This window comes from Mustelus asterias, chromosome 8 (genome assembly GCF_964213995.1).
Source record: "Mustelus asterias chromosome 8, sMusAst1.hap1.1, whole genome shotgun sequence".
In the NCBI taxonomy this organism is placed as follows: Eukaryota; Metazoa; Chordata; class Chondrichthyes; order Carcharhiniformes; family Triakidae; genus Mustelus; species Mustelus asterias.
Window position 1 is genome coordinate 92,018,659 of NC_135808.1, and position 14,041 is coordinate 92,032,699.

At 42.4% G+C, this 14,041-nt stretch overlaps 1 long non-coding RNA gene across 1 annotated transcript in view; it reads right to left on the reverse strand.

Annotated features, from left to right (window-relative positions):
- The window catches only part of LOC144497360 (uncharacterized), a 28,677-nt gene extending 22,030 nt beyond the window's left edge, over positions 1–6,647 (reverse strand). The window contains exon 1 of the long non-coding RNA XR_013498536.1: positions 5,970–6,647. This is a non-coding gene — a long non-coding RNA (uncharacterized LOC144497360). The remainder of the gene's footprint in view (positions 1–5,969) is intronic.
- Positions 6,648–14,041: the final 7,394 nt, after the last annotated feature.

The following is a 14,041-nucleotide window of genomic DNA, read 5'->3' on the forward strand; positions in this document are numbered from 1 at the left end:
TCGCAGACATAGGTAGTCTGCAAGATTCTGGGGGAGAGAGGGCACGTGCAGACAGATAGAGACATCAGCTATTATTCGCCACACAGAATGTGCACAGGAGTTTGTGCTCAGATTGAAGAGACTAAATTTGTCTACATTTAAATAAGTCTGGAAGATTCACCTAGCTTTGGCTAGAGGGAAATATCTACAATTCATCCCCCAACATGAAAGCCAATTCTGGGATTAGGAGTTACAAACTGCGAAAGGACAAAAAAAGGATACAGGCCTTAAAAACTTTAATTGGTTCCTCGAGGAGCAAATGTCCAGTTAAGGGATAATGTATAACTGTGGAGGATTTTGGGTCATTTTCAAAGGTAATGGAAACTTTTCTGTAGTTTATAAGTTGTCTACTGAAATAGTTTGGTTAATGTTGCTTTTAGTTTTATTTACAATGGAAGTCTTAAAACTTGAATTCTTGTTGACTAATCCTTTTGGTCAATGACTGGAAGTTTGAATTTCTTTTTAAAAAGGTATCAGTCTCTATGGCGATCATAAGAATATATCGTGTGGCACAATCTACAGATCTAATAACAGCAGCATTAACTTTTGGCTTCTATTGACTTAGAAAGATCTGTGCAATCAGAAAATCACATAGTTGGTTTATATGGGTGAGTTAAGTGGTTGACTGCAACTGAAGGCAGTATTTATATTAGTACTGCAGCCCTGCTGCCTCTGCAGGTGGATTTTGGTACCTCCAGAAGCAGCAGCACTGCCTTATTTACCTTTCTACGTTTCCATAGAGATTGGAACCAGCCATAAAGTACCACTATGCAAACTGATTGACTGGTCTAAAGTTCCATTAATTCTTCAAGCATAGCCTTATCAGCATTATAATAGATCCTACATTATTATAGATATTGTGTGTGCAACATTTACATACAAGTGAAAAGAACCCATTATTTAAAAAGGCAATATTTTCATATTTGGCAACCCCCTTGCTATTTGTTTAAAAACAGACAATGCAGTATTGTAAATAGCATTAAAATCACCCTCATATCACTTACACGTAATCACATTCTGACAAAAAGGTTCAATGACTTTTTTGACACTGCTCCAGCTTTGCAAGGTATTTTTTGTGAAGACAGTTCTCTGATAACAACAAGCATAACAACGTACCCTCTTCCTGTCACATGATGTGAAAGCGTGCAATACTGCTTGCGGGTGGTGGTTGTTAAAGAAGGCATGAACTTTAATAGTGAAACTCAACCAGGTTATGCTGTTTTTATTTCCTAAGCATTATAGGATAGATTTTTACAAACTTACACTGCCAGAATGAAGATTTTAAAAATTAGTTCTGTGGATGTGGACATTACTAGCATATTGCCCATTCCGGTTGCCAATGAGAAGGTGATGGTAAGTCATCTCCTTTACCACTGCAGCGTGTGTGATGGAGGGGTTCTCACAGATCTGTTAGGTGGGGAGTGTTTTGATCCAATGACAATGAAGGACCAGTAGTGCATATCTAAGTTGGAATAGCATGTGACTTGGAGAGGAACTTGGAGGTGGTGGTGTTCCCATTTATCTGTAGCCTGTGTCCTTCTAGATGTTGGAGTTTGCCAGCTCGGAAGGTTTTACCAGCAGAGATACATAGAATCATAGAACGATTCTCTCACAGAAAACAGGGCAGCATGGTGGCATAGTGGTCATCACTGTTGCCTCACAGCGCCAGGGATCCGGGTTCAATTCCCGACTTGAGTCACTGTCTGTATGGAGTTTGCACATTCTCCCCGTGTCTGTGGGTTTCCTCCGGGTGCTCCGGTTTCTTCCCACAATCCAAAGATGTGCAGGTTAGGTGGATTGGCTATGCTAAATTCTCCCTCAGTGTAACCGAACAGGCGCCGGAGTGTGGCCACTCAGGGATTTTCACAGTACCTTCATTGCAGTGTTAATGTAAGCCTACTTGTGACGAATAGATAAACTGTAAACTGGCTGGTTCCCTGACATTCCCTCAACCCTGCTTTTTCCCTACATCCCAACAATTTTTTTCTCTTTTGAAAAACATGAATTAAATCTATTTCTGCCAACTTTAAGCTTATGAATTTAGGTCCTTGATCCTCCAATCTTGAATGACCTTCAATTTTCTCCAACCAAGCATTAAGCAGGTCAAAACAATTGTTTTCAGCCCCTGTCCCAAACGTATTTTTGCCACCCACCAATTACCCCTCTTCCCTTTCATTACTGTGCCAGGCTGAATTAGACCATTCCTACCCTCAACAAGGCTCAAGTTACCAATTCCATATCCTCCTTCCATCTCTGTAGCATAACCTGTCTCCAATCCATCTGCTGCTGAAACACTTATCCTATAACCACTTCCAGTCTCAACTATTCCAATGTACATCTGGCCAATCACTCATCTTGCTCCCTGCATATACTTGAGCTAATTCAAAACTGCTGCCTGTCTCAGATCAAATTCCACATCAATCCCACTTGACCGCACCCTTTTCCTTGCTGACATATATTGGCTCCAATGCATCAAATTAAACATTCTCAATCTTGTGTTTAAATTTCTTCATATTCTCACCCCTCCCTTTCCCTGTAACCCACTCTAGCCCTACAACCCACTCTAGCCCTACAACCCGCCTCAAACTCTCCATTCTTCTGCTTTCCCCCTCATTTCACCCCATCAGATGCCTTCAGTCCTCTAAATGTCATGCTCTGGAAATCCTTTTATAAACTGCTACACCTCTCCAGTGCTGACTCCTTCTTAAGTCTTTCCTTAAATCCACATCTATGATCAAGAGATCGCCCTTCCCATTATCTCCTACTTTGGCCTAGCATCATTTTTTGATTAGGCATCTGTAAAGTGCGATGGGATGTTTTGCTGTGTTAAAGGTGCTATATAAATGCAAATTGTTTTTGTTTATCTATGTTGCCACTTTACCTTGAAGGCCATAGAATTCATGTTCTGACCTTCTCACTCTCACCGCCTCTCCACACCCACCACCTCCCCCTCCCCCAATGTTTTATTTCAGTTCAAAGATTCTTGGCATGTTAAAGAATTAAGTTGTTCTAAACTACACGGAAGGTTTCATACACAGTGGAAGATCTTGACATGCAGATTGTATTGAAGTGGGTTTAAAGCTCAACCTCAGTATGGGATTATCTCTGCTTCAATTTTCTTTGTGTGTGGGCGTTGGCGTGTGATGTGTGCACATACCGAAGAAAAGGTGATACAGAAAGAAGGTTAAGAGTAAATGCCAACAAGTTAAGCCCAGGGAACACACAAGGCCAAGTTACAATATGTCATCTCTACTCATTAAAAGGCCACAGTAACACCACTGTGGGGTTTTCTGTGTAGGTTAACTCATAGGGGACCCCAGCGTCAATAACGTCACAATACCACCCACACCCCTGGGAAGCTGAGGTTGACCTCATAGGTCAACACTCATATTATGCTCTGCATTCAACTGAACAGGCGTTCAGTAAAATGATTCCCGCTCTCTCTTAACTTCGATTACTGCCGCTATATCTCAAGAGCGTACTTTTTACCATGCTAGGTTTGCCTGGCTATTCCCATCGGTGGACAGAAGAAGCAGAAAAATTCCCCTTGATGTTAATTTTTTCTTTACTGTTATAGTTGGTCAAATAGGTATTATGTTGCACTCATAGCTCAATATATGTGATCTTTGCCAGTTCTTAGTGGTGATTCTTGTAATTTCTGAGGGGTTGGGGAGGTTTAACTGACCTTTGTGCCAAACTTTCCCTCTTCTTCATTCAAAGGATTACCTGTGCTGACTTATGGCTCCGCAAAGAACCTCTGACACATTGTCAAAGTTGCAGTTACTGGAGACGGAGCCTTGATAGATAACTTCAGCAATCTACTTGACAGTAGGAGGACACCAGATTAGCATTCTGCCCTAGCTCACTGTACACATGATGTGGAGATGCTGGCATTAGACTGGGGTGGGCACAGTGAGAAGTCTCACACTAGGTTAAAGTCCAACAGGTTTATTTGGAATCACGAGCTTTCAGAGCGCTGCTTCTTCATCAGGTGACTCACCTGAGAAAGGAGTAGCACTCTGAAAGCTCGTGATTCCAAATAAATCTGTTGGACTTTAACCTAGTGGTGTGAAACTTCTCATGATATACAGACATGCAGGCACACACCCAGACACGTAAACACATTGATACACAAAGAGCACAATTTGAAAGGATCGCAATGTGTAATTAGCCATCGCCCATTCCTTCAAGGAAGGCAGCATGCTGACTTCTCATTTAAACAATTGCAATGTGCAGCACTCACTGGTACTGTTAATCAGACACACCAGCCAGAAAAGGAATATGTTGATTGTGTCTTCCCTTCATGTTACCCTATATATGCGGGCAGTGCCAGATGGTCAGCAGCTAGACATTGTCATTCAGCACATACCCTCTGGTTTCTTATGGTAGCTCAAATACAGAATGTACAGTATAGCAGAATAAAAGCATTATCACACTGTCCAGGGCACCAGGCATTAACCTGCATGATGCACTGAGTATGGCCGCATAGCAGCTGGACACGGAGGGAGAGGAACCCTTTACAGTTGTGTTACATTTCTGAATCAACGTGCACACCAACAAATTCACATTCAGTCAATAGTAGCCTGCAGCATGGGGAGCCTGCCAGCCTGTTGAAGTCATGTGTTTGTGCTGTCTGTTTCTCGCCAGAAACAGCAAACAAAGTATATTCCCCTCTCTTTGCATAAAGACAGAATACAGCTGTGGATATGCAAACTGTGAGGTGCTTGAGATGTCATCTGCTCAGGTCTGGAAGGAGCCTGACATTTAGAGGTTCATGGCCATTGCTCACTTTTACAGCCACTGGCAGTGCCATCCTCTCCCTGCTCTGGGGATGCAGGTCTGCCTGCAACAGGGGGTAAATTTCATTGAGAACCTCTTTAGCACACTGTTGCTGGCCTCAGTGAGGTGGGGAAATGCTTCTTCAAGACCTTGGGTAGATATGACCTCCTACTGAGAGCTTCTCTTCTCTCTCTTCAAGCAGCTTACCTTCCTTTAGCAGTCACACTGCAGGCCAAGGAAGACAAAAACTACAGCACCCATAACTGGGAGTCCTGGGTGACTGGGAGCAGAACCCTCAAAGTCAGAGCCAAGCCCTTCACTATATGTCACACCATTTCCAATAGACTACCAATTTCAAATAGGGTTACAAACCTCCAAACATTATTAACTCAGTAATAGCCAGTAGAAATCAGTCCGCAACTAAGCTGCAAGTGGTTGATGATACCTTTCAATAGTTCTTCTTGCTGCTGAACGCTTGTTCAGCTGTGTGAGGTTATGAGAGAGCATTCGCTGGAGTGCTTAGGTCAAAGATGGCACCACTGGCATCAAATCAGTGTTTCATGTTAACTAATATCATGATCTGCCCACACTGCATAAATCTGGGCTCCCAGTGCCTTAATGATCTATCCAAAATCATGTCTGGCGTGGTCTGCACCAGAAATGTGTGTGCATGGTATGGATGTCTTTCTGGATCTGGAACATTACTCAAAGAACGAAAAATATGGTGCTGCACAACCAAATGCTGTGACCACAAACACAGAAGCATACAGACATACACACATGAACAAACAGATACCCATACAAGATGGACAGACACATCCACTCAACTCATGCTTGGATCAGGAACCAAAACTTTGGCTGATCAGGGGATAAACTGACTCTATGTCAGTGAGGAATTAAATCTGAGATATTCCTGGTGTGGAGGGCTTATTATAATCAATGTTATCTTTGGAGAGGTTTCATCTCAGCTGATAGTAACTCAAGAATTTACATAGAAACATGGAAAGATTTACAGCAGAGAAGGAGGCCCTTTGGCCCATTGAGTCTGTACTGGCTAAAACAGAGCTCTGCAGTCTAATTCCACAACATTTAACATTTGCATTTAAAATTAATCCTTCAAACCTGCTTTCAGAGAAAAATATAAATTTTACCTCATTCTTGATTTTCTGCATTTTTTCCTTGTTTATTCTGTTTGTTTCTTCCTCTGTTGGGAATGTAAAAATAATTTGAAGGGATTTATATTCATATGGGTCAATATTAGAAATAAGGTTGAATTTCAGATGAGTTTAATGTTTCTGTGCCTGGGAAGGGAGCTGTAGTTTGATTTCATGCTGTGCAAAAGTGGTTGTACGTGTAGGGGTTAGTTTCAATTCCAGTTGGGATTTTGAGAGAGAGAGCTACAGCATGAAGAATAAGTGTCATTGCTTAGCAACTAGGGGTCCTGTAAGATAAAGCTTTCTTCTTTAGTTTTAACTGAAAGCTTGAAGCAGTTGGAGACAGGTCATCGAGCAGTGAACAGCTCTCTCAATTCAGCCAGGAACAGCCGAAAAGGATTAGGGAATTGCAAACATACAGGCTTCCTAAGAAACAAAACAGTCCAGGCCCAGGGAGCTCTGACAAAGAAGATTGTGAATAACTGAAGTTAAGTGAACAGAGACTAAGGTATTGTTCAGAAGAAACTAAGGAATATTAAACAAATGGGCTCTGAATGAAAGAGACAACTGCATTTAACTAGGTGTAAAGTGGGGAACAGATGTTTCAGAGTTAGCTGCAATTTTAGTAAGAATCTGAGAATTGGAAGTTAAAGCAATTGTGGCCATTTGAACAGCAGTCCAGGCAACGAAAACATAAAGAGGTTGATACAAAATCCTGGCACGGACTTCCTGTTAAAAGTGCAGCAGAAGCATTGTTCAAAAGTGTCATTTGGAAAATGTGGAGTGGATTCTAGAATGTGAACCACGAAGTGAATGCATTACCCCGAGAAAAGATTTTAAAGCATATTTTGGGAATGGAGTCTGGAAGCTCTCATATGACATTGGAGGGATAGATCCTAAAGAGAAATCCGCAAACACTAAATTTGTGTGCAAGTAAGACTATTGTAGATTCAAATGTACTTTGTCATCCGTGTTAATCTTAAAACCTGTGTGTAATTGTTAAGCTAATGGAGGAGTAAAGGAGTATTGTATTATAACCCATTTTTCATATTTAAAAAATGTTTTTTCTTGTTGTTAAAACTAATTAGCAGCCCTGCGACTCTGTTCCTCCACATTTGATTCAACAACTGGTATCATAACACCCTCATTTTCTTACTCAGCTGCTGATTACCTTTTACCCCCCCCCCCCCCCCCATCCACACAGGAGAGAAGGGGGTTTCACTGTGGCACTGTAACTGTGAGAAGCTGACAGGAAGGACATGGTCTCAAGATTCTTTACCTTTTCCATTTCCCAAGGTCAAAACCTTTTTATCACATGCCAACTGTTACTACCTCATGTTGACTTTCATTGAGGGCCTCAGTTTAAGAGAGAGGGTGGCACAGTGGTTAGCACTGCTGCTTCACAGCGCCAGGGACCTGGGTTCGATTCCCGGCTTGGGTCACTGTGTGGAGTTTGCACGTTCTCCCCGTGTCTGCGTGGGTTTCCTCCGGGTGCTTCGGTTTCCTCCCACATTCTGAAAGATGTGTTGGTTAGGGTGCATTGAGCTGAACAGGCGCCGGACTGTAGCGACGAGGGAAATTTCACAGTAACTTCATTGCAGTGTTAATGTAAGCCTTACTTGTGACTAATAAAGTTTAGCCCCCAGCAGAGTGGCACAGCAGAGAAGCGTGCTGAGCCTGTAACCCAGAGGTCGATGGATCGAAACCATGCTCTGCTATCGTGTTTTCACTCCTGTCAAAAAGAAACATTTGGCTGCTGTCCAATGGTATACCTGGATAAAAAGAGATCCCTGATTGAGTTCATTATTGCTTGTCCAGTCAGGGAGTCCTTTCTGTATATATGACTGGGAGAGCCAGGTCTCTTGCTACTCTGGACTCTGATACAGAGCTTGTAACACTATGAACTAGAATAGATTTTGTAAATAAAAGGGAATCAGGTGAAGGGATACCGGCCTCGGTTGACTTATTCCAATAAGATTTAAAGCTGTTTCACTACTGATTCCAAGCTCCAATAGATACAATTCTCTGACCCTATTATCTTACCCTCTTTCCTTTTTCAATCAATGATACTATTTATAAATCTAGAATTCCTGACTTTTTTCAAACAGATTTATTGACTTCCCCCACTTTTTATGTATTTGAATTCCTGAGTCCCATTTGTAGGCATCTGTCAATATTGGACATTGTGATGAACCATCGTTGGTTACCACTGTGGGGTTATTCTAATGTTGTTGTTGGGCTAGGGTGTTCACACTGTGGGGTTGTTATAATGTTGTTGTTGGGCTAGGGTGTTTACACTGTGGGATTAATACACCTGTGGTGGTTGCTGTTGTGGCACATCCCAGTCGGGCCCCGCCTCCTGGGAGAGGTATAAGACCCTCTGCTCGGGCGGGACCCCTCCAGTCTGGAATGGTGTACTCGTGTTTAAATAGTTCCATTGTTAGACAATAAAAGCCTTCAATTACCGAAGCCTTGTGTCTCGTGCTCGATTGTCGTGCATCAGACATGATGAACAGTGCCTGGGGTGTATGACACTTCTGTACTGAGCATTGTTGTGATTGTGGAAGCTGATTCAAGAGTGGCAATCACTCCTGCAGCTGGCGCAGATGAAAAGCGTTGGTCCGAGGTCAACATTTATTTTTCAATTCTGCTGTGACATCTTTTCTGCACCTGGTCATTTCTTTTGGCTTCTAATGTTTACGCACTCTCTTCCTAACATTTGTCTCCAGACAGTCTGGTCAGCTGCAATGACTTCCCATGCATCAATTCTGATCCCAGTCAATTTAAAGTCTCCCTTGCTGACATCCTTGTATCACAGATGTGAGTGACTTGTTGGTCTTGTGTCAAAAGTAAGCTCGCCATAGATCATGTCTTTGGGGATGTGTCCATCATCTATCTATTCATTGCACATGAGCCAGCCAATCGAGTCGCTGCTGACTCAAGAGGGAAAACATGCTGAGGATCCCTGCCCACTGGTGTACTTCCATATTCAACACCGTCATGCCAGGAGATGTCCAAAGTTCATCGAAGGCAGTAGAAGGGGAATCTGTTCAGCTGCTTTTCTTGGCTTGCATTAATTGACATGCTTCACTACTGCAAAGGACAGTGTTGAGAACACCAGCCTAATCCAAGGTATATGAAGCCATCAATAACCTCCAGAGTGAGGTTAGGGAAGTAGAGAGGTTTTTAAACTCAGTAGTGGGGACAAGGGATCAAATCTGGGAAGATGTGGTGAACCAAAGTGTAGAGGCAAAGCAAAAAGGATACTATTACTACAGGAAATAAAAAAACAGACCATGACAGGAAGGGATAGAGAGTGCAAATCCAACAGTAAATCATCAGAATGTAAGGAACTCAAAGGATGACTGAAAGATAAGGAGGGAAATATTAGAGTACTAGAGAAAGCTAGCTAGAACTATCAAAACAGCTGGTAAGAGTTCCTATAAATATATTTTTTAAAGAAATGAGGTAACAGTGAGCTTTGTCCTTTAAAAAGTGGTCTAGAGAATTGATAATGGAAAGCAAGGAAATGGCAGATGAATTGAACATTGATTTTTCAACAGTCTTCACGATAGAGGATACAAGTAACATCCCAGAAACAGCTATACATCAGGAAATGGAAGGGAGGGAGGAACTCAGGAAAACTGCTGTTAATGGAGAAGTGGCACTGAATAAATTGTTAGAGCTGTGGACTGACAGGTCCCCGGGTCCTGATGGACTTCATCCGTGGGTCTTAAAAGAAGTGGCTAGTGAGATGGTTGACGCATCGGTTTTAATTTTCTGAAGCTACCTGCATTTGGGAAAGTTCCCATCAGATTATTCAAAAAGGGAGCTAGAAGGCAGGAATCTACAGGCCAGTTAATTTAACATTTATTACAGGGAAAATATTGGAAGCTATTATTAAAGAAGCTATAGCAGGGCAATTGGATAAGTTCATAAGCTAAGGTAATCAAGCAAAGTCATATGGATTTGTGAAAGGGAAATCATGTTTAACTAACTTATTGGAGTTCTTTGAGGAAGTAACATGTGCTGTGGATAAAGGTGGGTGTACTGTACTTAGATTTGCAGAAGGCATTTGATAAATTGCTGCATCAAAGGTTATTGCAGACAATAGAAGCTCATGGTATCGGGGGAGCTACATATTGGCGGGGATAGACGATTATGCAGATGGATACCCAGTCAATAGAGCTACTGGCCTCTGATTATCTGGCAGTGCTTGTGAGGATAGGACTTCCAGTCCCAGGTCCGTGATCCTGTGGCAGGCTCAGTGCTGTCAAGTTAAATGCTTGAGTGCCATTTAATTCAGTAAGAAGCCTCACAACACCAAGTTAAAGTCCAACAGGTTTATTTGGTAGCAAACACCACTAGCTTTCGGAGCGCTGCTCCTTTGTCAGGTGAGTGGGAGATCTGTTCACAAACAGGGCATATAAAGACACAAACTCAATTTACAGAATAATGATTGGAATGCGAGTCTTTACAGCTAATCAAGTCTTAAAGGTACAGACAATGTGAGTGGAGAGAACATTAAGCACAGGTTAAAGAGATGTGTATTGTCTCCACACAGGACAGTTAGTGAGATTTTGCAAGTCCAGGCAAGTCATGGGGGTCACAGATAGTGTGACATGAACCCAAGATCCCGGTTGAGGCCGTCCTCATGTGTGCAGAACTTGGCTATCAGTCTCTGCTCAGCGACTCTGCGCTGTCGTGTGTCGTGAAGGCCGCCTTGGAGAACGCTTACCCAAAGATCAGAGGCCGAATGTCCGTGACCGCTGAAGCGTTCCCCAACAAGAGGAGAACAGTCTTGCCTGGTGATTGTCGAGTGGCGTTCATTCATCCGTTGTCGTAGCGTCTGCATGGTTTCCCCAATGCACCATGCCTCGGGACATCCTTTCCTGCAGCGTATCAGGTAGACAGCGTTGGCCGAGTTGCAAGAGTATGTACCGTGTACCTGGTAGATGGTGTTCTCAGGTGAGATGATGGCATCCGTGTCGATGACCCAGCACGTCTTGCAGAGGTTGCTGTGGCAGGGTTGTGTGGTGTCGTGGTCACTGTTTTCCTGAAGGCTGGGTAGTTTGCTGCGGACAATGGTCTGTTTGAGGTTGTGCAGTTGTTTGAAGGCAAGAAGTGGGGGTGTGGGGATGGCCTTGGCGAGATGTTCGTCTTCATCAATGACATGTTGAAGGCTCCGGAGGAGATGTCGTAGCTTCTCCGCTCCGGGGAAGTACTGGAGTTTGTGCCTTTATGTGCCCTGTTTGTGAACAGATCTCCCACTCACCTGACGAAGGAGCAGCGCTCCGAAAGCTAGTGGCGTTTGCTACCAAATAAACCTGTTGTTGTGAGACTTCTTACTGTGTTTACCCCAGTCCAATGCCGGCATCTCCACACCATGACTGCCATTTAATTCTGCAGACCTTCCCTAAAAGCAGTAATTAGGTGATACTACCCCTGTCCCAAATAGGAAAAATCAGTTCATACCAGTTCAGAATGGTACCAGTATTCCTGGAGTTCCACTTTCAGGCATACAAAGCCAGTTCTGACAAATTTTATTTTATTATAAACCAGTCATTTACCAGATTTTTCCCTTCTAATTCAACCCAATGAAATTTCCTATTACCTGAGATGTGTTTCTAGAGTGAAACACAGCAAATATTTATTTCATAACTCATCCTCTTGAGAGAAATGCTTTGCGAATAATGGACAAAGTCGTGAATAATAGAATTTACAATGGGGAACTTTGGTAGTTTCATACCGGGAGCTGGAAGGATTGTCAATTCAAAAATTCAAAGGTTTAGATAATGAGTCATTTGCTTGGGTGGTGCTTGTAAGATATCAGTTACCAATTCATCACATGAAATGCAGTAAACCCGTATCACAACACACCTACATACAATTCTTGAACCTCAACCTTTTAAGTATAATTGCAAAAGGCTTGCATAATGCAACTGGCATATTAACAAACAAATGCAAACATATTTTCAAACATAATACAGCTTATTTTTGCCTTAGAAAATCCAATCGCAATAAAGGAGTAACAGGGTTTTATTGTTAACTGCTTATTTTACTTGTGACATAGTAACAGATTAAATCCAGTTCTGAAGAACTTCAGTGTAAGTCTCAATGTATAAACTCAAGTATGGTTAGGGTGGGAGGCTCATAGAAAGAACAACACTGACCACAAGTAAAGAGATGTTAAGAAAGCCAATACATTTTTCTAATGATGTTTCATGATATTTAAGACTAAAAGTGACAGAATATAATGTTTAAACAAAGGGCGGGATTTTCTGGCTGCGCTCGCCCCAAGACCGGAACATCTCACCTGAGGTCAACGGACCTTTGCATGGTCTGCCCCCCCCCGTCCACTGCAATTCCCATGGCAGGCAGGACGGGAAAATTCCACCCATAGATATTTTATAATGTTTACCAATGACAGCGACTGGATTTCAAAGTGGTGATTACAATTTTCTTTTGCCCCATCAAGTCTGGCTTAAAGGGGTGGTAACAGAGTGGTGATATTACTGGACTAACATTCTGGAAACTTGAGTTCAAATCCCACCATGGCAGCCAAAGGAATTTAACTTCAATTCATTAATAAAAATTCACAAACTGGAAAATTATGAATCAAACATTTCTTACATTTTGCCATCTTTAAAATGAATTTCTTTTGTTCATATTTTTATATGTGTAAAAGCAATAGCAATAGGGTTATTATATTAGGTGATTTCAACTTTCCCAGCATTAACTGGGATATACATAATGTTAAGGGATTAGATGGAGTAGATTTAGAACCATAGAAAATTACAGCTCAGAAACAGGCCTTTTGGCCTTTCTTGTCTGTGCCGAACCATTTTTTTGCCTAGTCCCACTGACCTGCACTTGGACCATATCCCTCCATACCCCTCTCATCCATGAACCCATCCAAGTTTTTCTTAAATGTTGAAAGTGACCCCGCATTTACCACTTTATCCGGCAGCGCATTCCACACTCCCACCACTCTCTGCGTGAAGAAGCCCCCCCTAATATTCCCTTTAAACTTTTCTCCTTTCACCCTTAACCCATGCCCTCTGGTTTTTTTCTCCCCTAGCCTCAGCGGAAAAAGCCTGCTTGCATTCACTCTATCTATACCCATCAAAATCTTATGCACCTCTATCAAATCTCCCCTCAATCTTCTACGCTCCAGGGAATAAAGTCCCAACCTATTCAATGTCTCTCTGTAACTCAGCTTCTCAAGTCCCGGCAACATCCTTGTGAACCTTCTCTGCACTCTTTCAACCTTATTTACATCCTTCCTGTAACTAGGTGACCAAAACTGTACACAATACTCCAAATTCGGCCTCACCAATGCCTTATATAACCTTACCATAACACTCCAACTTTTATACTCGATACTCCGATTTATAAAGGCCAATGTACCAAAGGCACTCTTTACGACCCTATCCACCTGTGACGTCACTTTTAGGGAATTCTGTACCTGTATTCCCAGATCCCTCTGTTCAACTGCACTCTTCAGAGTCCTACCATTTACCCTGTACGTTCTACTTTGGTTTGTCCTTCCAATGTGCAATATCTCACACTCATTTCTTGACATGTGTACAGGAGAACTTTTTAAATAAATATGTAGAGGGTCCAACAAGGGAGGGAGTTATGCTGGACCTGATTCTGGGGAATAAAACCGGACAGGCGGTTGAGGTGGTGGTGGGGGAGCATTTTAGTGATAGCGATCACAACATGGTACAATTTAAGCTTGTCATGGACAAAGAAATAGGCAAGCTGCAAAAAAAAATGTTTTGGATTCGGGGAGAGCGGATCTTAGTAAAATAAGACAGGATCTGGCCAAGGTAGACTGGACACAGCAACTAATGGGAAAGCAGTGAGGGCATTCAAAAAGAAAATGGGGAAGGTGCAAGTCCAGCATATTCCCTCTCGGGTGATAGATATGAATAACAAGCCCAGAGAACCATGGATGACCAGAGATATTCAGGATACAATGAGAAAGTAAAGAAAGGCTTTTTAAAAAGTACAAGGGGAGCAAATCAGTGGAGGCATTAGTGAGGTATACAAAGTGCAGGGTG